Here is a 24172-nt window from a genome sequence, read left to right on the forward strand (position 1 = left end):
GAATTGCCCAAAAAGCTTACTATAGACCTTTTTTAGATTTTCCTCCTCTTCTAAACATCCGATGTTTTTGCTGTTTGTGGGTGTTTCAAACATCGGATTCATTTAAAAAAAATTTACCATCATCAAAACATCATCAAAAATCGGCAACATCATCAAATCATCATCAAATATCGTCCTGAACAACAGCAACATCAGAACATCATGAACATCATCGTGAACAACAGCAACATCAGAACATCAGATTCATTTTAAAAAAATTTAGCACCATCAAAACATCATAAAAAATCAGCAACATCATCAAATCATCATTTAAACATCAGATTCATTAATCTAACATCAGATTCATTGATGTTTGTGGGTATTTCAAACATCAGATTCATTTAAAAAAATTTGCCATCATCAAAACATCATCAAAAATCGGCAACATCATCAAATCATCATCGTGAACATCATCGTTAACAACAGCAATTCGAGGACTAAATCGGAGTGGCGGAGTAGATCGACTTGGTGTAGGTCGAGAGAGGCGGCGAAGCCGTGGTAGGCGGTGGTGTAGGTGTAGAGGAAGGAGTAGGAATCAGAGGAGAGAGATTGGAGATGAGCGGAGTACCAGTCATGGTGGGTGGTTCAGCTCTTGTGGTGTGTGACCATTCCACAAACCCATCTGGGTGTCGAGACCGAGAAACTCAAGGGTTCGAGTGGTGTGGAGGGTGTAGACGGTGTCTTCGTAGACTCCGAGGACTGAATCGGTGTGGCGGAGTAGATTGGCTTGGTGTGGGTCGAGAGAGGCGGCGAAGCCGTGGTAGGCGGTGGTGTAGGTGTAGAGGAGGGAGTCGGAATCAGAGGAGAGAGATTAGAGATGAGCAGAGTACCAGTCATAGTGGAGATGATAGTGGAGAAGCAGATTTTTCGGCCAGAGATTTGGAGAACTTGTTGCAGACCTTTCTTTCGTTGAATTCGTATCATCATCATAAGGTTATTGTTCATGTGTATACAGAGATTTGGGACTGCCTTTGTGGTTCGCAATCGTCTGCAATGTTTGTTGGGAAAAGGCTGATGATGTTTTGATGATGGTGATGATGTTGATGATGTTTTGCAATGTTGTTCAATGATGTCGATGATGTTGTTGATGTTCTACCGGAGGGGCTGCCATTGTTGGAGAGATTGGGAGACCTGCAAAATGAAATCAATATAGGTAAAAATGTAAACTCCATATACAATATATCAAAAACATATATTATACCAAAAATAAAAAGGACTAAATAGTTTAAGAAAAAACACTCAGGACTAACTAGAGCAACATTTATCAAAATGGGATTTATGAGTAATTTTTCCAATATTTTAATCACGGTAGAATTTTTATTTTAATTTTTTACTTAGTATTAGGGATGTAATTGGTTCGGTACGGTCGGTATTTAGGTAAAAAATTACACCGAACCGATAATGTTAGTTTTATTATTTTGAACATCGATACAGACCGCTTCTCCCGTCAAACCATACCGAACCGATTGAAACGGTTCGGTTTGGTACGGTTTAATCGGTTTCGGATTTTTTTAAACTTGAACTACTTTTAAATATAATCATTAATCTATATAAAAATATTAAATTAGTTATTTGTCTACCATTTCAAATATATCCAATCCATCTATTTAATACATACTTTTCAATTCCTAAATTAACAAAAATAAAAACAAAAAAAAAAGTTCAAAAATACTAAGGTTTCAAAAATAATGAGTTAGAGTTACGATTATATATAATAAGAGTTTACAAACTTAGGTTATAAATATGATAAGATTAATTAATTAAGGTTAATAATTTATTATACTTATTAATATCATTATATTATTAGATTATATATATATATATATATATTATAAATACAATATATGTTGAAGCGGTCGGTTTCGGTTTAGATCGGTGCACAAGGTTCTTAAACCGATACCGAACCGAAAACCGAAAAAATTCAAATTTAAAAACCGCACAGATCAGTTCTTGTTAAAAAACAGACCAAATATAACCGGTTTGGTCCGATTCAATCGATGTGGTCGATTTTTTCGATTTTTCTTATATCTTACTTAGTATGTTAATATAATACAAACTCAAAATAACATGATAAAATAAACTTATAAGGTAAGTTTTAAGAGAATTTCGATAGCGAAATCACTAACACTTCCAACCGTACACAAAATGTACATAATCACTTTTTCATAGGTAGAAGGAAAACACCTTTTAATTATTCCATTAAACAAAGTAATAAAAAATATATATATAAATTTCATTAAAAATTTCACTTATTCCATTAAACAAAGTAATATAAAAAAAATATAAATTTTATTAAAAATTTCAATCAAAGTGATTGAAACAATTCCCTCTCTCTTTTTTTTTTTTTTTTTTGGAAAGTAATAGGGAGAGCATTTGAAGAACCAATACAAAATTTCAATTGAAAGGATAAATTTCTTAGAGATTTAATAGAAAAGGTAACCAATGTCACCGAATTAAATTGGCTACAAGGGCACAATTGAAAACAAAACCAACCTTGTTATCCAAATTAAAATTGTAAATCTGCAACTATCTACTCTATTACCCAAAACTAATGTAAGTCATTGTTGGCTTATTTTTCATACGAAAAAAAAATCACAAATGCGAGCATATTAGCAAGGATTGAAAAATCCTTACAGATTAAATTCAAGCCAATTATCAAGCAATTGCGTTAATGTTCAAGTTAATTATCAAGCGATTGTGTTGACGGTTCTTTTGCCTCAACAAAGAGGATTTCAAAATTGCCAAGTGTAGGGAAAAGAAAAATTAAAAGAAGAATGAGGGAGACGAAGAAAGACGATTGAGTGAACAAACAAAGTAAATATTACTTACCTCTACTCTTATACTTCGAAAATGAAGTGCATAAAATGTTTTGAAAAAGAAATGCTGAACATAAATGCTTTGAAATATAAATCTATGTTAAACTACTCTTAAGATAAGGAAAATGACAAGAAGTATTGAAATCAATTGTCATTGATTTGAATTCTGGGTCCTTTTGCAATGTAGCCATGAATGGCTATTTATAGGCAAACATTTATAAGAAAAAACTACCTCTACCCACTGTTCCACCTCCTCCATTTTATACTACACGATCTTCCATAACTTCCTTCAACCTCCACTTCATGCTCCATGTTCTCCACTTTATTCTTCATTATCTTTTCACATTTCATAACTTCTCATAACCTCCAAATGAGTAGGAGAATGCCACATGTCCTGCAATTATATAAATAACAAATAATAATAAAAATTGCAGATTTATGGTGCCAACAGTTATCAACCTTGCCCCTAAACAAATCATTCTAAAATCTATAAAGATAAGAAACTTTTCAATGGCTTCACTACCAATTGTCACCACAAGAGCACTTCCCACTGTTAAAATGATGAAGCAAGTAAAGATCCCTCAGTACAATTTCCCGCTAGATAATTGAAGGAAATATAAATAATATATACACAACAGAAAAGTTTTACGGATTTGAGCATAACTTATGGGTAAACAGATTGCACAACGAATCTAGCTTGGAAGGTGAATCATGAACTCTTGAATAATCTCCACACGCAATAGAGTAAAACTACCAGAGTTTTACCTACATATTCACAGTACAAAAGCAGTATGGTTTATGAGGGGTTTTATAAAGTTAATTGTGATGTGGCAGTTCAAATAGGCTCCTCTCAAGCAGCAATTGTGGCAGTGCTCCGGGCTGCGAATGGTAAACTGGTGGACGGCCTCACCAAGAAGATTTGTATCTCCTCTTCTTTCTAAGGGGAGGCTCTGGCTTGCCATTTGGTTTGTCTTCTTGCTCATCGGCTCAATCTGTTGGATGTTCTGGTTGAAGGGGATAAAAAAGCTGTGATTCATCTTTGTGTTACCGAAACGGTTTCGCGATAGGAATGTGGAGCAATTCTCAGCGACGTCAAGCTTTTGGCAACCCAGGGTCGGTTCTCCTTTTAGTGGTGGTCTAGGGCTTCGAACAAAGTGGCGCATTGGGTAGCATAGGCATGCCTTCATGATCAGCTCCCCTTAGACTGGATGTCCAACCCTTCTTCTCCTTTGGTTATGTTCTTGTTTTCTTCTTAGCTCTCGTTGTATCGATTTCCTTTATTCAAAAAAAAAAAAAAAAGTTCTATTTATATAGAAAAGTTAAAAGACCCATATGATAAGTATATTATCCAAGATAATATTTATCCAATATCAAGAATATATGATATTAATAATTATCATATATATTGATAATTATCTCATATCAAGATTATCTCATAGTTTGAATAACAAATACAATATGTTTGGAACTCTCCTAACAGGATCATGCCAACATGGGTGACCTAGGTGGGTCTAGATTCTAAACCCTATTCAATTTCCAATATTTCCTACTCAAACCTCGAACATGCGTTGGCATGACACTATGCTTTTTGTATCTCAATCTAGCCAGTTAAACACAATCATACTTGGCCAATGGACCGTGTGACCGCTAAGGATACCTGCATGCAAGAGCTCTACACTACACACTCATCATGAGCCAGCACAGAGGCATCAACCCAAAGTTAGTATCTCTCATATGCCCTAGATCTATCTAATGACACTGAGTTAAGCATCTCTAATCCCTCAATGAGCAAGCTTTACACCTTCAATCATGCAATGTATTCACATCCATTCCAAATCCAATATAGAGCGTTGTGAGTTGTCAATAGTGAATATAGAGCAAAGGTGTAATTCTAGACAATCTTTCTTTCGCCTTTATGTCACTTAGTTCAAAGTCAATCACTTTCTTGGACATGTTCCTCAAAGCTGAATCACATATGGTCGTGGGCAATATACCAAAGTAGCTAATATCAACTTCTCACTCTATGACATAGTTTGAAAGTATAGTACAAATGTCACGACTCCATTTGGCCCCTAACAAAATGATGTCGTGATGGCCTGTAATCTTTGATTACCAAAGGCCAACTTACAAAGATTTACACACACAGAGTATAAATATGGGGCATACATGTGCGAAAGTAATAAATTTAAATCTAGTTAGTTCATAAGAGCTGTGCATAAATCAAATAAAATGGCATACATTGAGATACATAATTATTAACATGGTTTTACAACTTGGATACAAAAGACAATAAGCTTGTACATAAACATCCTTATATTACATCTTGATCAAAAGGCTTCTTAAGCCCAAACACACAAAAGAAAGGATCTACAAAGCTAAAAAGCATAATCTTCAAAATGATATCAAAACATGAACTCAAAACATCTTCCAAACAAAGCTTAGGCGATATCACATTCTTGTTCATCACCTACATATATATAAGGGAGAAGGGTGAGCTGAAAACTCAGTGAATGATAAAAGTAACAAAAGGTTTGAATGAATGATATTCGAGATTTTTTTTCAAAACAATACATATCATAACTTGTAACAAAATCAAAGGATGAACCGAGTTCATCAATAAAAGGCTTTCAAAGCTTCAAGAGATGTTTACTAATATCTACATAATACAAGGATGAACATTCATTGATAAAACAAAGGAATAACTGACCCGAAATCGATTAGACAAGCTCACCTGTCAATGGCAAAGAAGATATCTCAAACAAAGGTACTAGTTGTATTAAAGTCCCCTAACACACAAGGACCTTTCAAGAATGTCATCAAAACAAATATAATACTTGATACAAAACTAAGAGATAATCATTCATGCTTAATCAAATACTTTTTCAAAATAAAGTAAAGCTTTTATCAAAACATTATAACACAACTTTATTAAAAATACTACTCATAATAGCTTTTTGGCCATGGGGATAAAGGTAAAGATCCAAGACTTACAAATACATGGTAAATCCCATTGAATACACTTCAAGAAGACAAGAAGAGAAGCTCAAGATGGTTATGCAATACACTCTCAAAACAAGCTTCAAATGAGTGAAATAGATCCCGACATTTCTTTCCAAAACCAAGTCTAGACAAAGCAAAACATGTGTTGGGAGTTAAATCAATAATTTTCTTATTGGAAAAGTATGCTAGGTACAAACTAGGTCTCGAAATGGATGTATCAAGATGAGCTGGACCGAAATGGCCTAGCTGGGTAAACTTATGAGGTCTTGGCCAATGTGTGGTCTCTTTTGCCGAGATGTGGGCTACTCGCCTAGGATGTTACAAGGTGTCGGCCTAGGTGCATGGTGGTCAGCCTAGGTGTGCATGCAAGGTAGACCAAGGTGCAAGTGATCATGCAAGGTAGGCCAAAGTGAGATACAATGCTTGGCCTAGGTGTGGAAGTTGGACAAGAGTGGGTCTTAGTGACCACACTTAAGGAATAATGAAATCTGAAAACCTGGCTTTCTCTTGAAGAACATGAAGAACATGAACATGGAAAACTTGAATGCTAAAATCATACCTTTTTATTCAAAATTTGAGATTTCAAGATATAAGATAAAAAAACATGGACCTGGGGTACTTATACTTGAAGATTTCATGAAATCAAACACAAAACCATAGACCTTGATACAACTTTTGGATCAAAACAATGATTTTCTTCAAGAACACAAGAACATCTCTTTCTCTCTCTAAAACAAAACTTTAAATCAATGCATGGCTCATGAATCATGCGAGATCATGCAATGTGATTAGATTAACATAGAGAACAACAAAAGTAGATCAAGAATCCAACCTCAAAACACAATCAAATGGTTCAAACTCTAATAATCAAGCTTGAAAGATCTAGCTTCCTCAAAGAACTTCTTCTTCCTAGAGCTTCTCTCTTCTCAAGACAAAGATATGGCAAATGATATAGGTTCTCAACTACTAATTTGACTTAAACCCACTACTAGAACACGTGGAATTATCTGGTGAAGTCTCCTAAAAATGTGCCAGAATGAAAGGACAATAATAGGTCAAAGTGCATATAACAAGTAAGGTGGCATGGGTACTCTGACAAGGCATGGATCCTAGATCAAAACATAGGCTTCAGACAAGTAAAGGATAAGTGAGGTCTTCCTGATCTTGGCTAGGAGGGGTAACACTTGGCCTAGGTGTGACACACCTCGGCCTAGGTTGTACAAGTCAAGGAACAAGATTGCTAGGTGTTGGCTAAAGTGCACAACAAGACAACAAGGTTCAAGGATCAAAGATCTTAAATGCCTAGGTGATGCACATCTCAACCTAGGTGATGCTCATCTCGGCCTAGTTGATGCACATCTTGGCCTAGATGATGCACACCTTAGCCAAGGTGCAAGGGTGAAAGTAGAGGTCAACCAAGATGGTTCTAAGATGATCCTAGGTATTGACGCTAAACGGCCTCGGTGTAAGAGGTTCAAAGGTGTGACCTACGTATGAGGTAACAAAGGTAGATAGCCTAGTGTAGACACCCTACTTTTGACCGTTCTCAAGACTTGGACGTCACCGTTTGAACACTCGGTGATTATCCACGTTTGTGTTCGTCTTGAGTTCCCGGAGGTCTCGGCTATGCGCCTTGCCTTAGGACCTCTCGACTCGATTGTGTTGTGTTTGGTTTTGCACCAAACAGTTGTGTTTTTGTTTGGAGGGCAGGGAATGGCTTGTTGGCCATCCCCACTCCTCACCGGCCATGGCTTGAGGCTACCGGCCGTGTCTTCTTGCCACCGGTCATTGGTGATGGCCGGTCGGCACTTTGTGTGGTCGACCGACCATTTAGTTGGCCGATGGCCTCCTTTTCTGGCCGGTACCACATTGTTGCCTCTTGAAGGCATGGTGCATGCCAGCTGTGCCAGTTGGGATGCACAGACCCTCCCCCCACACACGTGTGTGGCTGTTTTGGCCCCTTTGCCCCTTTTTTTTTGATCCAAACTTCTTTTAGAAGATTGCATCATTTGCTCAAGCTTCTTGAGGAAGCTTGACCCTTTGTCTTAGCTTCCTCAAGAAGCTTGGACCTTTGGGATAGCTTCTCTTAGAAGCTTGGCCCCTTTGACCCTTTCATTTAGCTTCTCTAAGAAGCTTCAAGCCTTTGCCTTGTCTATATAAGGAGACCTCTTTTCTCCATTTCAGGGGTTGAGCAAAAAACTAGACCTAATACATATATATCTGATATATACACCTTATCTCTCTATATCTCCCTCTCTCTCTTCATTTGTGTGTGTTAGAGAGCCAAAAAGTGTAGTTTGTTCTTAGTTTTGCACTAGAACACCTACTATTACACCATACTTCGACTTGGGAGGTGTTGAGAGGTTGTTCTTGGAGTTTTGAGCTGGTTTTGATCATAAGGAAGAGGCTGAGGTTGCTGTTCTTCAAGTGTTCTTCAAGGGTAACACTATTTGCTTTATATTCTCCAATCTTGCACTAGTTTTTAACCCACTTTGTATGTTGTTTTAGACTTTGTGTATAACTTGAAAAAGTCTTGTATTTGTATGCTTAAGATCTTTCATTAAGGACATTTTGTTGTTTGGGGTAGACCTCCCCCTCTTAGGCCTTGTTTGGCTCTTTTTGTGCTCTCTTTGTTAAGCTTTGAATACTATTGTGTTTTGGCCTTCTCACCACTAAAATCCAATGGATTTTCAGTGGTGATGAAGAGGGTTTGAGGTCTTGCATAGGGGAGGGACACCCCTCTCCCTTTGTCTCTCTTTTGTTTGCATTTTTGGCTTATAAGGGTAGCATGCAGGCTTAGTTGCTTTTGGCTTCATTTTAGAGGTTTTTGGGTGTTATTGGGTCATATTACATCTCTCTTTTTGGTCGGATTCATGCCCCTTTGCATGCATAATATACTTGCTTTGCATTCCTCCTCTTTACCTAGAAATGCATTTTGCCTTTAAGACCATCATGCATGCATGTTCTTGCCTAACTTTGTGAAGTTCTTGGTCATATTTCATCATGCTTGAGGTCTGTTAGGCACTGATTTGATCATATTTGCCATGTTTGGTATAACCTCTTTGTATTTTGGCTTGTGAGCCTTTAGTGTGTGAGTCATGAGCATGCTTGAGTTGGGTTGTTTTAGTGATTTGGAATCATTTCTCATGCCATTTCAGTCCCTAATCCATGCTTGTATGCTTGCATTCATCATCCCTTTCATGCCTTGAAGTGTTGTTCTTTTATGCCTTGAAATAGGTCTTAAATGCATGCCTCTTGGTTTGTGTCCCTTAGCTGCCATATCAGTGGGTTTTGGAGGTCCTTTTTGCATGCTAAAACTTTATTTTGTATTGAAAAGTTCATGCCATGTTTGCTTGGGGTAGGTGTCGAGTAATGCCCTCTTTTGTGCCCTTGAATGCCTTCTATCTTACACCCATCCCCTAGCATGTTTTGGCACCATTCTCCGCATGCCTTTCAGAGTTTAACATGAGTGTTTAATGTCCATGTATATCACCTTTGAGTGTTCTTGAGAGTAGCCTTCCATGCTTGGGTTTTTGGCTCATTGGTGTGCATGTTTGCATGAGCACTTGTCCATCATTTTTGGCACTTTTGGCCACTGTTTTGGGGTGTGGCCGAGGCCTCCCATTTCAGTTTAAGACCACCCTTGTATATAGTTGCAGACTTAGCATGTTATATGTTGCATTCCATTAGTTGCATGCTTACATTATGTCTTGTTTGCATGTTTGCATATTGTTTAGTTAGTTGCATCACATAGTCTTGTTGCATACTTGATATGTTCATGTTTAGCTTGCATGAATAAGTAGCATGGCATTGCATTAGGTGCATTATTTTGCATTGTATATGGCATACGTCGCATTACATTTTGCTTGGTTTGGGGGTGTCAAACCAAGTATGAGGATTGAGAAGTGTTCGTACTTGAAGTGACGAAACACGTTTCAATCCTCGGTCGCCAATGCCCTTGATCTCAACATGATAGGGCATTGGCACTCATTTGTTTTGTTGCATGCATTTACATTGATTGGCAAACTTGGTGTCTTAGGCCATCATGCATTGGAATGCGTGATTGGTGGCTTGAGTACCAAGGGCCACACTCCCTTGAATCCATAACATGATTGGAAGAGTGGCCATGTACACATTTGCTTGAAAATTCCATGCCATACACTGCTTGCCCTCTGCTGCTGTCAACTGTAGAATTCTACAGGAATAAATGGCCGACCGGCCATCTCTAGTGCCGACCGGCCAGCAGTGTCCAGCCGATGACACCATCTTTGGTCGATAACCCTCTTCCCATGGCCGGTGACCTTTTGTTCTGGCTGGTGGCACTCCACAGCACTCAGAAGGAAGCTCAAGGCAATTCTGGGGACTTTCATAATTTTCAGAGGGGTGAGGCAATGTAAACAAAGGCAACAGTGGCATGGTACCGAGTTTTCGGGCAAGGCGGATCAAGCATGCATCATCCACGCATCCCGAGGCAAGGCTACGACCACCTTCCTTCTGTATTTAATTTGTTAAATAATTAGAAGTTCTGTAATAATTAATTTAGTAGTATTCCTTTGGTTGTGTAATATTTATTCGGACCCTCCGAGCGAGGGCAATTGTGTAATAAGTGTGTGTGAGTGTGTGTATGTTTTCCAACCCCCACTTCTTTCTTCCCTTTTATTTACTAGCTTTCGATGGTTAGTATTATGACATATTTAAATTAGCATACCTTATGTTATGCATGCGTGCATTCATACATTTGTCTTGCATGCATCGGGCTCGGCACATCATACTAACTGCATTGTATTTCAATTCCAAATTGAATACGTGTTATCTGTTGCATTTCATATGCCATGTTTAGGATAGCCGAGCCTATCTAGATTGTATCTTTGCATGTGTTGCATTAGCCATTTTAAACATGAACTAGGATCATGCATATGATTACTAACTAGTTTCTGTTTTGGCTTGGAGTACTCGATAAGCATTTATGTTTTAGCATCCTTGCATGAGTGTGAGTGTTGCCATGACATCATGCCTACCATGCGGCTATATGCTTACATGATATTACTGCATGAATGCCTGTGGGTGAAGGTTGGATTGTTTGAGTTGGAACAACTCATTGAAATCCGTGTTTTAGCCTACTCGTGAGTAGCAAATTTCAAATCATTTTCAAACAAACGGATATGCGATGCTTTGTTTCAAATTAGGCGATTTAGTCTATACTTGTTTTGTTGCGCGCATCACATAGTAATTCTAGGCTAATTAACCGGAATAAGAACGCATGTGTTTTCAAAACTAGATATCATGGTTAGTAGAGGCCGATCTTCGGATCGGGCGAGAGGGGGTGCTCATAGCTGACCTTCCCCAATCGTACCCAAGTTCCCGAGCCAAGGCAACTTTGGTGATGACGGACACGTGGCCTAAGGCAAACGAGTCAGGGTTTCCTAAATTCCCCCAAAATAAAATATTTAGGTGGCGACTCTGTATCTGGCAAAACAGTCCATGTTTGGCACTTCTTTACAACAATCTGTTTTCCAAAACGATTTGTCGGATTTGGACTCTTTGGTGATTTATCAATCTCACATTGCACATTGTGAGATTAGATTAAGAACCGACACAAATCGAGTCCGAACTGTAGCATGGGGCCCAAGGGCGCGTCTACACCTAGGTTCAACACACAAAGTAATGAACGAAGCATGAATCTTAGACAAAACACAACGGCACAAAACAAGACATGATCCCATACTTTGACAAATTTTCAAAGTTCGCAAAATGCAAGCTTGTAGCATCTCCACTTGCAGGCTTGCATCTAGAGATACTGGGAGCTAACAAACTAAAAACCATGCAAATTCTCAAGAATATGATTAAGGCAAAATGAGGGTTGTTATAACAAATGTCAAAATTAAAGCATATTTTCACCTATTTTGGACTCACATGATGAGAAAAATAGAAATTCTCTCTCACCTCACTAACTGGTCACTAAGCACATGTAGTATGAATACATGCTACGGTGGAGTTACTCTTTCAAAGAGTGATGTCATTCTCTAAACACAGTACAAATCTTAGTTTAGTCATTAACTAGAGCATATGCCCCTTTTTAAGCACCTAACTCAAGTTCTTCATTTGGTTGCTATCTAAGTGCTAAAAATAAGATCTTTTATTTGGCCATCATCTATAAGCACATCCTGGAAAGTAGAAATTTCTATCCATGGTAGGTCAAGTGACAAGACCTTATCTTGGTTACAACTAAGGCAACTCTAACTGTGGGTGATCTAAGCTAGAAACAACTCCCAATATGATTTTTGCTCGCTTCATCAAGCGCCAAAAGCAATTGCTTGTATGAGCCAATCTTGCCTAGTTGTAACGCCTCACTTTTATTACTCGAATAACATTACTAAATCATTATTATAAACAATTTCAGAGATAACAGACAAAATTTCCAATATCTTAATAAATATAATTAAATGAAGATTCTCTCATTCGTATATGAAATAAATGCAACATATGACATAATTAAATAAAATTGCTCGCAGGCTTACATCATTACATAGAAGAGAAATGGTTCAACCCTTTTACAACAACAGCATTTAGCTAACAGTTAAGAGGCCTCGTGGACAACAGATAATGAAGATTCTTGATCTTGAACCACTTCTCGACATTCACCTGAAAAAGGATTAACAACATGGGATAAACATAAAGTCCAGTAAAGATCCTAACATGATCCTAAACAATAACAACTTACAAATAACTATGATCATGAATGCTTTATGTCATATCATATATATGTGCCGGTTTATACACAAAGATATACTTACATAGATATTTTTATAAAAAATGTTCAATTTATTCAACAACACAAACCATTTGCTTTTCTTTCTTCTTGTTACCTTTTTATTTTAAATTCACCTGACAACAACCAGCTTTCAGAACAAATCCATAGAACCCAATTACGTTTTCTCTGATTACTGAACTTACACCAATTTCACTTACATTCCCAAATAACGACATGCCAAATGAACACAAAATAATACATATAAAATGTTCTTTTCATAACTACATAAGACAACTAACACCCTCCATAAAATAATCATTACTATGCATGATACACATAAATAGAACCGAGATAATAACAAGAAACCCAACAACGCTATACCTACCTCAAGCATGGTAAGCCAAGGATATACCTTTCCAATACACACACACCAATTTACTAGACACCGTTGGAAGATAATGGTACCTCTACCAATTTACCAGACACCCGCTAAAAAGTAATGTTACCTCTGCCAAGTTTTCCAGGTGCTAGATGAAAGGTACTAGCACGCCATATTCTCAGTGCAACCAATTCTCTAGGCGCTAGTTGGAAGGTAATGGTACCCCTCATTCTCAGCGCATGCACATTTCAACAAATATAAATAACCGGAGTGTACTACATACACATAATCTATTCAACATCACAATGTCATCCTCTACCGATGACCAAGGACAAAACCTCTAAACATAATTATTTAAACACACGTTATACGATAATCCAATGCTCATTTGACCTTAAGTTTAACAATAATGATAATAACAATATTCAAAGGTTTCAAAATCCAACCTCTAGTTCATTTGTACATTTACAATACACCATGGTTTCTTTCTCTTTTCAAAATCAACTCTTTTATTTTCCAAGTTAACATGCCCAAATCCTTTCTTTCCAAAAACCAATTTCTACATGTCAATAAAACCACATCCATGGATATTAAGCCATAATCCAACTCAACTTAACATGATTAATCCAAATAAATTCCAATATCAAAATTAATTCTCCCTTAATGCTACTAACATCATAACACAACTCAAATTAACAAAACTCAAACATTATTTAACTTTACCCCTTTATGATTCATTAGGTCAAATTATTAAATTAGGACTTTCCCTTCCTCACAACATAAACATGTTGAATTACTTCCCAATTAACCCAAACAACCATCAATTTTACAATTTCAACTCCAAACATTCAAACCCTAGATTCTCTTTATATGCTTTTCGAAAATTCATAATGAACATGCTTTTTATGGAATAAAATCTACCACAGGTCTATCTATAGACGAGGTATTAAAGAGGAACAAAGGAATCCCTACCTCTTGAAGTGACGAGGAGAAAGCCAAAAAATCAACAAGGACGAAAACATGATATGCTCATATTAAAATGAAGCCCTTGTGACCCTCTATGTTTTGGTCAAAAGGACTATGGGTCAAAGATGAGTAAAAGTAAATAAAAACCAGGTAGAAAGAGCTTGAAAGCTTAACAATGGTGGAAGGAGAGAGAAGAGAGAGAAAAGTGATCTAGATATGATAAAAAATGACTTTTATAGTTGCTGTATTCGAACAGACCGCTTGAGCGATGAAACCTGGGCTCGAGTGAAGAATGCAAACTTTAGAAGTTCAGAGCACATAGGGTAGACTACTCGAGCGACCAAACCTATGCTCGAGTGAAGATCAACAACTCTCAGAATCATATACCTACAAAAGTACTGGAAGACTCGAAAGACCGCTTGAGCGACCAATCCATTGCTCAAGCGATGAAAAAAAACTCAAAATACTACAATTGACATCCATTAACAAATATGTATGTGCTTTCTTCCAAGCCATATTCAAACACACAAAAAAAAAAGAAGAAAAAGAACAAGCATAAATACTGATTGCATAAATAATATCCAAAATGTTCTCACGAAACGTAAGAAAAACACATAAACACCACCACCATCTACATAAACCTAAAGCCCTAATATGAGTATAATGAGCATATCTCGAAATGGGTTTGGTTAATAGGTCCGCAACCATGTGACTAGTGGAAATATGTTCTAAGACAACTTGTTTATGCGTCATTATTTCTTTGATGAAGTTAAACTTTATGTCTATATGTTTGGTTCTTCCATGATATTTAGGATCTTTAACATAAACGAGTACAGCCATGCTGCCACAATGAATAGTGATAGGGTCTGAGGCTAAAATGACTACTCCAAAATGCTGTAAGAACCTTCATAACCAAACAGCCTCCTGTATGGTAGCTGAGCATGCCACAAACTTTGCCTCCATTGTTGATAAGGAAATACATGATTGTTTCTTACTGCTCCAAGTAATGGCTCCACCACCGAGTAGGAAACCATATCCAGCTATGGACTTTTGGTCATCTATATCACCACCTTAATCAGCATTACTGTAGTCAACTAGGTGTAAATCCATACTTTGGTAGCAAAACATATAATCTGCAATTCCTTTGAGGTAACCTAATATCCTTTTGACTGAATTCTAATAAGCGGGTCCTGGATCGGACTAGTAACGACTTACCAATCCCATTGCATAGTAGATATCTGGTTGAGTACACATCATAGCATACATCAAGCTTCTTACTACATTAGCGTAAGGTACTTGGGCCATCTTTTCTTTTTCTTTTGGGGTCTTTGATCTCATATTAAGGCTTAGGCTCTCATCTTTAGCTATAGGAGTGTCAACAGGTTTGTAGCTCTGTATTCGGAATCGCTCTAGGATATTCTTAATGTAAGTCTCTTGAGACAAACTGAGAAGTCTTTTAGACCGATCTCTCAGGATCTTAACCTCGAGCACATAGCTTGTTTCACCTATGTCATTCATCTCAAAGGTTGAGAACAACCACCCTTTGGTGATGCCAATCATCTCCTTGTCATTTCCGGCCAATAATATATCATCAACATATAATGAAAAAATCAATAAATTGTCCTTGGATCATTTAACGTAGACACAGTAGTTTTTTCATTGATCATCGCAAACCTATCAATGATAATTGCTCAATGAAATCTCAGATACCACTGTTTAGATGATTGCTTTAAACCATAAATAGATCTTTCAAGCTTGTAAACTTTAAACTCCATGCCAGCTACTTAAAGCCTTATGGCTAATCTATATAGATTTCTTCATCTAGTTTTCCATTGAGAAAAGCAGTTTTAACATCCATCTGATATAGCCCAAGGTCCAACCAAGCTACTATTTCCAGAATAAGAGGCAAACCTCACTTCTGGAGGAAAAGTTTCCTCATAGTCTACACCCTCTAATTGGGTGTAACCTTTCGCCACTAGGTGAACTTATACCTTCCTATGGAACCATCTGCCTTGCACTTGACCATGAGTACCCACTTGTTCCTCGTAGTTTTGGGCCTGAGTGGCAGATCAACCAAGTCTTAAACATGTTTTTTTCTCATAGACTCTATATCATCTAGGGCTACAAACGAACCGAGCTATTCGCGAACAAACTCAAGCTCTATTCGGCTTGAACTCGGCTTGGTTGCTTAATAAACGAGCTTGAACCAAAATTTTAGACTCGTTTTCTTAACAAGCCGAGCTCGAGCTTGTCAAGGCTTGGCTCGATTGGGCTCGCGAGCCTGCATATATATATATGTTATGAAATTAGGATTTCACTCCTAAAATCGTCTTTCTCTGGAAGCTGCTGGGGGTCTTCTCTCACTCTAAAAAAATGCTATCTTTACTCAAGTTTTTCCTTGTTCGAATAACAAAGAGAGATTGCTCTACAACCTTTGTATGCTACTCTTTCTCCCTTGTTTTTCTTGTTTTTCATTTCTACTTCAAGAGATTTGGTCTCATTTCATCTCTTTATAGACAAATTTTGGGGCTAGGGTTACAATATCGAATTGAGCGAAGCATTGTGTTGAATATCAACGTTTCTTTGTTCTAGTAAAGATTTGGGACTAGAAGATAAAATCTTCTCTTCAATCCTTTCTGGTAAGTTTTCTATCCCTTACTTTTCTTCTTCAATCTTAGGATTACTTTTCTTCTTCTTGATAAAATATTTTTTTTGTTCTTGTTTGTGAGACTATCCTTTTTCATATGTTTCATTTATTTATTAAATTTCTATCTCTAATGTCCTTCATATGTCTCTCTGTAATTTTTTTTTTGTGGTTAATTTAGTTTTTTTTTCCTAGTAACATAAATTGGTTGAGGTAGAGTTCATACATTGCTCTATTCATAAATTGTTTTTTTTTGGTAACGTTTCTTTGCTTTGTTTTTTTGTTTTTTCGCTGCTACGTTTTTGCTTACTTTGATGCAATGTTGCAGGGTATGGCAAACAAAATACAATGGTTATAGTAGTGTTGTTCATTGGTTGATTGTTGGTTAAAGTTGTGCTCTATTCCTAGTGTCTTTGTCTGCCATTATTGCTATATGTCTTTTATGTTATGTTATGTTATTTATTTATTTTTATCAAGCTTTATAACTATAGTTGATCATAACTTTTTGAAAATTTGATTAATGTTGGAAGTATCTCATTATTTGATTTCAATGTACCATTTCTTTCCTTTTATTTTAGTTTTCTTTCCTTTTGTAGCAATATTGATTACATTTTTTAAGCCTTATTTTTTGAAACTTTTTTTTTTTTAATTTTTTTACTTTGATGCAATGTTGTTGCTATGTTTTTGCTTACTTTAATGCAATGTTGTTGGGTATGGCAAACAAAATACAATGTTTAAAGTAGTGTTTTTCCTTGATTGATTGTTGGTTAAAGTAATGCTCTATTCTTAGTATCTTTGTCTGCCTTTATTGCTATATGTCTTTTATGTTATTTATTTTTATTTTTTTTAACAAGCTTTATTGTTGTAGTTGATCATAACTGTGGGAGTCGAATAAGTAGAACAGTCAGAAGATGCTTACCCCAGAAATTAGATACTATTCGGCTTCATGTTATGTGACTAGGATGCCGAATACGTTAGGAAAGCCGAATAGAAGGAGGTCAGTGGCTCCGAATGAATAAAAGGGGAATGGGATAAAAGTAGGCTTAGGCCCTGTAGACACCCCATTTTTGACCGACCTTAAGACTTAGACGTCACCAGTTGAGCGCTTGGTGATATTGCATAATGTGCTCGTTCAGAAGTCTCAGAGTCGCGGCCGTGAGCCCTGCCTCCGGACTTCCGAACCCTCTTCTGTGCCTTGCCTCGGTTTGCGAACCAGACTCGGTTTTCTCTGTTTCTTTTCCCGAGGGGAGGGAGAGGTCCTGTAGACCATCTCTCAGTGGCCGTGGGCTACATTTTGTGGCCACAGGCCATTTTGTCCATTTCGGAGCCCGGTTTCCAGTTTTCGGGACCGTCAGGCCGTGTGCCTCGGTTCGGGACCGCTTAACCATCTCCGTTTGCTCTAAATTTTGGCATACATCTTATTTTCTCCCTTTCAAGGGACACTGGGGTCTGAGAAACCCACTTCGTGGCCGAATGCCACTTTCGGTGCTTAACAGCCCATTTTCGGGACCCCGAACTGCGCGTTTTGGCCCCCGAACATTCGTTTTGCAACGATTTTCGTTCATTTTTGGCAGGTACCTCTGTTTTATAACTAGGAAGGCCGTAGAAGGGTGGGAGGCCAGCAATTGTTGCAGCAACCAAGTTATACGCCCTCCGGCGCCCTCCGACGCCCGTTTTTCACACTTCCGGGCTAATGTTGAACACCTTGGGGCCACTTTCTTGAACTTTGAACCACATATTTGTGATGTACACACATGGGAGGACCCTAAAAGTTCATGGCCGGCCACTAATGCTTCTTGACCTTTTTGAACCCCTCCTTCCGAGCCAATGTTGAACACCTTGGGGCCACTTTCTTGAACTTTGAACCACATATTTGTGATGTACACACATGGGAGGACCTTAAAAGTTCATGGCCAGCCACTAATGCTTCTTGACCTTTTTGAACCCCTCCTTCCGAGCCAATGTTGAACACCCTTGGGCCACTTTCTTGAACTTTGAACCACATATTTGTGATGTACACACATGGGAGGACCCTAAAAGTTTATGGCCGGCCATTAATTCCATTTGAACCTTTTGAACCCCTCCTCAAAATGGCTTGTTCTCTCTCCTGTTTTAGAGTTTCTAAATTCGAACCACAGGGTTGTGAAGAGGAGCCCTGGGAGACCACCAGCATGTGGTGGCCGGCCACTATTTCAAGTTGACCCTTTTGACCCCTAGCTGGCCGGCTAGGGGGGGTAGCTGGCCGGCCACCTGCAGCAAAAGTAAAGGGCCGACCATGCTCCTCATGCTTGGTACTTTACAGCTGTGCAGCTCTTTCCCCCAGAAAATATCCCAATCCGGGGGATATTTTGTGGGGGAAAGCTTGCCTCCTATTTGCCCCACCTTTACACCCTCTTTTTGTCTATATAACCAGCTGCAAGCATGCATTTTAGGGGTTGGAAAATTTTGTCTTCAAGTCTCAAGATCCATATCTCTTTTTATCCCTCCCATTTCCTTGAAAACTTCCAAGACCCTAATCACCATTTCTTCTACACCACCAAGCTCTATCATCATCACTTCATTTCTAGCAAAAAGGAAGGCTTCTCAAAGGCTAAAGAAGATGCAAATTGGTCCAAGAAGCAACAAAAGCTTTGGTCTTCAAGGGTAAGTAACACTTCTCCTCTTTTGACCCTTTTTCTTGATCCATTTGTAAGCCCTATATGCTTTTTGTTTCAAGCTCCGGCCCTAACTGAAAGTGGCCCTCTTTTGAGCTCATATTCACTTTTCGTTAAGGGCTCAACCCTGTTTGAGCCCTCCATGATACACTTGCTTCATTGATCCTCTTATATGTCATAATCTTGCATGCTATTTTTGGCCCATGAGTAATCTGTTTTTGAGCATGTTGTAAACTGACATTAGGCTTATTTTGAGCCCCTCTTCAACATTGAAGAAGGGCTCAACACCATTTGGGACTTCCATGTTATACTTACCTTTATACTCCTCTTTTATTCCCCATTCTTGCATGCAATGGAAGCCTACCATGCTTTTGTTTTTGGCCATTTTACAGTTCTGAAAAAGTGCTTATTTTGGTCCATTATTCATGTTTCATTTAGGTCCTTTCATGGTTTGGGACCTCCATATGCCACTTCATGTTATATCTCTCTTTTATTCCCCATTCTTGCATGTTTAGTTAGCCTATCATGCTTTTGTTTTTGGCCATTTTACAGTTCTGTAAATAGTCCTATTTTGGCCCATTCTACATGTTTTATTAAGGGTCTTTGGCTGTTTGGTGAATATTTTGCATACCTCATGTTATAGCCACTTTTGAGCCTCATTTTGCATCACATTTCTATCATGTTTGTATACTGATTTTGAGGCTGCCATATACTGTAAATATTCATATTTTTGGTCCCTCTTCAGTGTTGTGGAAGGGAATTTTTCAGTTTGGATTTTGCTTATATCACTTGCTTCATTACCCCTCTCTTGGCCCCTATTCTTGCATGCCATTTTTGCCATACCTATGCTTGCTGTTTGGCCATGTTTATAACTGTGAAAGTGCCTTTTTCGGGACTTTCTAGCTTCTGTCTCTGCATTGCATGTCCATATTGTGCATGTTTGGCATAGCTATAGGCCATTTCGGGTGCCTAAATTCGCATTTCGGGACAATTCCTTGCATTTGGTGTCATTTCGCCTCATTTCGGGACTGTTTTCCCCCATATTTTACTGCTGAAATTCCATTAGAATGATTGCTATCCATTCCATGTCATTACATCGCATTCTGCCATCGCCTCGGTTTGCGTGCCCGTGTGCACGCATTTCGAGGCACTTCATTTTCATCCGCCGGCATCTTATGTGAGTATGGCTGAGGCTCACTCATGTTGGTATAAGTCCATATCACATTTTCATGTCATTTGCATTGCGTATGCCATTGCCTCGGTTTGCGTGCCCGTGTGCACGCATTTCGAGGCACTTCATTTTCATCCGCCGGCATCTTATGTGAGTGTGGCTGAGGCTCACTCATGTTGGTATAAGTCCATATCACATTTTCATGTCATTTGCATTGCGTATGCCATCGCCTCGGTTCGCGTGCCCGTGTGCACGCATTTCGAGGCACTTCATTTTTATCCGCCGGCATCTTATGTGAGTGTGGCTGAGGCTCTCTCATATTAGTATAAGTCCATGCTACCTTTTCCATGCCATTTTAGTCACTTGCATTGCATATACCATCGCCTCGGTTTGCGTGCCCGTGTGCACGCATTTCGAGGCATCTCATTTTCATAGCATTGTGCATATTAGGTTGTATCTTAGATCACATTCTGTCATTTTCTCGGTTTGCGTGCCCGTGTGCACGCATTTCGAGGCATCTAATTTTCATAGCATTGTGCATACTAGGTTGTATCTTAGATCACATTCTGTCATTTTCTCGGTTTGCGTGCCCGTGTGCACGTATTTCGAGGCATCTCATTTTCATAGCATTGTGTATGTCAGGATTGTATCTTAGTTGCATTTCATGCATATCATGCATATTGCATCGTGTCCAGAATAGGAGTTAGCCCGGGCACGGGAAACGAGGTATATTTCGTACTCCGAGTGACGGAATGTGTCTCAATTCCCCAGTCACCGACACTCCGGATTATCCATGATGGAGTTAGGTTTTAGCTATAGTTTCATGTGCATTCATTTTATATTGAGTTGTGCAATTCGACTCATCGGCCATCATGCCTCGGTATGCGTGATTGGTGGCACGAGGATCGAGGCATGCATATATTTGTGAAAATACATTGCCATGCCCCTTTCCTGCTCTCTGTTGCAGCAAAATGAAGAATCAGCAATTTTTCGGGACTTGGCACGCGTTTCAAGAATAACTGCTAAATAGAGGCTAATTGGGGCATCCTGGTGGATTTCCGCGCAAGGCAACCCGGACATGCATCATCCATCAGAAGCAAGGCAGTCCCTGGCTTGCATGCCAGTTTTACAGTTTTCTTAATTAGGAATTTGTATATTATTTGGACTGTAATATTCGGACTGTATTATTTATTCGGACCCTCTGCGCGAGGGCATAATTGTAATAAGTGTGCGTGAGTGTGATGTATGTCTTCCAACCCCACGTCTTTCTTCCCTTTTATTTATCCGCGTATGATGGCTAGATTAGGGCGTATTTCAATTAGCATACAGTATGATAAGCATGTTTGCATTCATTCATCTGTTTTGCATGCACCGGGCTCGGCGCACCATACTAACTGCATCGTACTTTCAATTCCAAATTGAATACATGTTAGTTGTAGCATTTTATATGCCATGTTTAGAATAGTCGAGCCTGCTATAGTTGCATTTTTGCATGTGTTGCATTAGGCATTTTTGTATACTTAGGATCATGCATGATTTCTAATGTAGTTTCTATCTCGGCTTGGAGTACTCGGTAAGTTCTATGCTTTAGCATCCTTGCATGCGTGTGAGTGACTGCCATGAATAGCATGCTTATCATGAGGCTAATTGCTTATGTGATATAACTGCCTGAGTGCCTGTGGGTGAAGGTTGGGTTATTTGGATTGGAACAATTCATTCACTGTGTGTTTTAAGCCCACTAGATAGTGGCAAAACCATCTTTCCTAAGCCCACCTGCGGGTGGCAAAATCTGCATTTTAAGCCTACTTGCGAGTAGCAAACCATCTTTCAATAAACAAGCATGAAATGTTTTGTTCCAATTCGGGCGACCCAGTCTATACTTATATGCTGTGCGCATCACATAGTAACCTAGGCTAATAACCGGAATAAGAACTCACAATGTTTTCAAAAATAGATATCATGGTTAGTAGAGGCCGATCTTTGATCGGGCGAGCGGGGGTGCTCACGAAGTGACCTTCCCCAATCGTACCCAAGTTCCCGAGCCGAGGCAACTTTGGTGATGACGGACACGTGGCCTTTTGGCACCGAGTCAGGGTTTCCTAAATTTCCCAAAATAAAATATTTAGGTGGCGACTCTGTATCTGGCAAAGTAGTCCATGTTTGGCACTTCTTTCAAAAATCTGTTTTCTCAAAACGATTTGCCGGATTTGGACTCTTTGGTTCAGACTTAGAACCGTGACTACGAAAGTCGAGTCCGAGCTGTAGCGAGGTCCCCCGCAGGCTTGTTACAGTTTCTGGCGACTCCGCTGGGGATTTAGAGAACTTGACTCGAACTCATGATATTTGTTTTTTGACTACGCTTGTGTGTTTCTTTGCATTGCATTTGCATTGGTGCGCCTAGGACACCGTGTTTGCCATCTGCTATTCCTGAACGGTTTGCCGGAGGCTTGTCTTGTCAAGGCATGACCATAAGGCTGACCGGTTGTGGGCTCTGCCAGTATGGGAACACAAACCCCGATTTTACCGGGGCACCCTCTTTGACCATTCGACCTAGTGCATATTCGGATCCATAGTGACCATTCCAAACTAGGACAGGTTGCTTACCCGTTTATAGGTTGTTTGAAGCCGCTACGTGCGTAGTGAAACCCTAGCTCCTGACAAAATAGGACAGGGAAACCCTACCCTAACATAGGGGTGGTTTGGCTCTCACTTATCTGTTATGTGCTTTAGAGTGCGTCTCTACAGGAATGCATGTATCAGTGTATGAGTTTGGGCATCAGGCCTGCGGGCACCAGTTTGTAAATTTTGGCATCAGGCCTGCGGGCATTACTATCAGTATTTGGGAGTCAGCTTTACCCGTGGGTATCAGACTCAGATTTTGAGGCCGAATTTTGGGGAAGAATTCAGTAGAGAGCACACTCATTCAAATAGGCTCATATCTATTCAGATGGAATCAGGCTGAGATGCTGTCTGTTTTCTCTTTTGCTAGGTAGTCTGGGAACCATAGCTTCAGAAGGCTCCGATATCCCCCCGAGGTTCATTGGACTAGTGCTGATAGACTTTGTTAGGTCAGAAATTCAATTCAAGGGCAACCAGTGTTCTTTCGCTGAGGCAAGGTAAAGAAAAGCCGGTCAGGGCTCATCTGTTCATCTAATCCGTCAGTCGCCAGTCACATCACCTTTGTTCAGACTCAGCAGACCGTGATGGCACAAGGTTCGGAAGAATTTGCGGCCGTGACAGCAGCGCTAAATCAGGGAACTACCATGCAGGCTGAGACCAGTATTGAAACGCAGCGCCCATCTGGGGCATCTGCCTCACATCCAGCTTTGGGACCCCAGCCGAACTTTGACCCAATTCCGCCAGTTGAAGATTTGCAGTGTCTGAATCCTCGAGAAGGGTCGGCTCAAGCTCAGGTGCTCAGACCCCTGGTGCAGCCTAATGAGAAAACTCAACCCTTTCATGTTGATGAGTTCAATCTGACTACAGTGAAAATTGCAAACCTTGAGAAGCAATTCAAAAAGGCACAGGGCCTTAACTCCATTCCTGGCATTGAGGATGGGCACACCGAGGCTGTCATCCGGCTCCCAGACAGATTCAAAATGCCATATATCGACCGTTTCGACGGGTCTGGAGATCCAATGGTACATACCCAACTTTTCTTAGATGTCCTAAAGCCGATGGGTCTGACTAAGCCACAAAAACTCTCTCTGTATGGAAGAACCTTGTCGGGTGTAGCAGCCACTTGGTATGCC

This window comes from Camellia sinensis, chromosome 10 (genome assembly GCF_055761805.1).
Source record: "Camellia sinensis isolate YWXY chromosome 10, ASM5576180v1, whole genome shotgun sequence".
Lineage (NCBI taxonomy): Eukaryota > Viridiplantae > Streptophyta > Magnoliopsida > Ericales > Theaceae > Camellia > Camellia sinensis.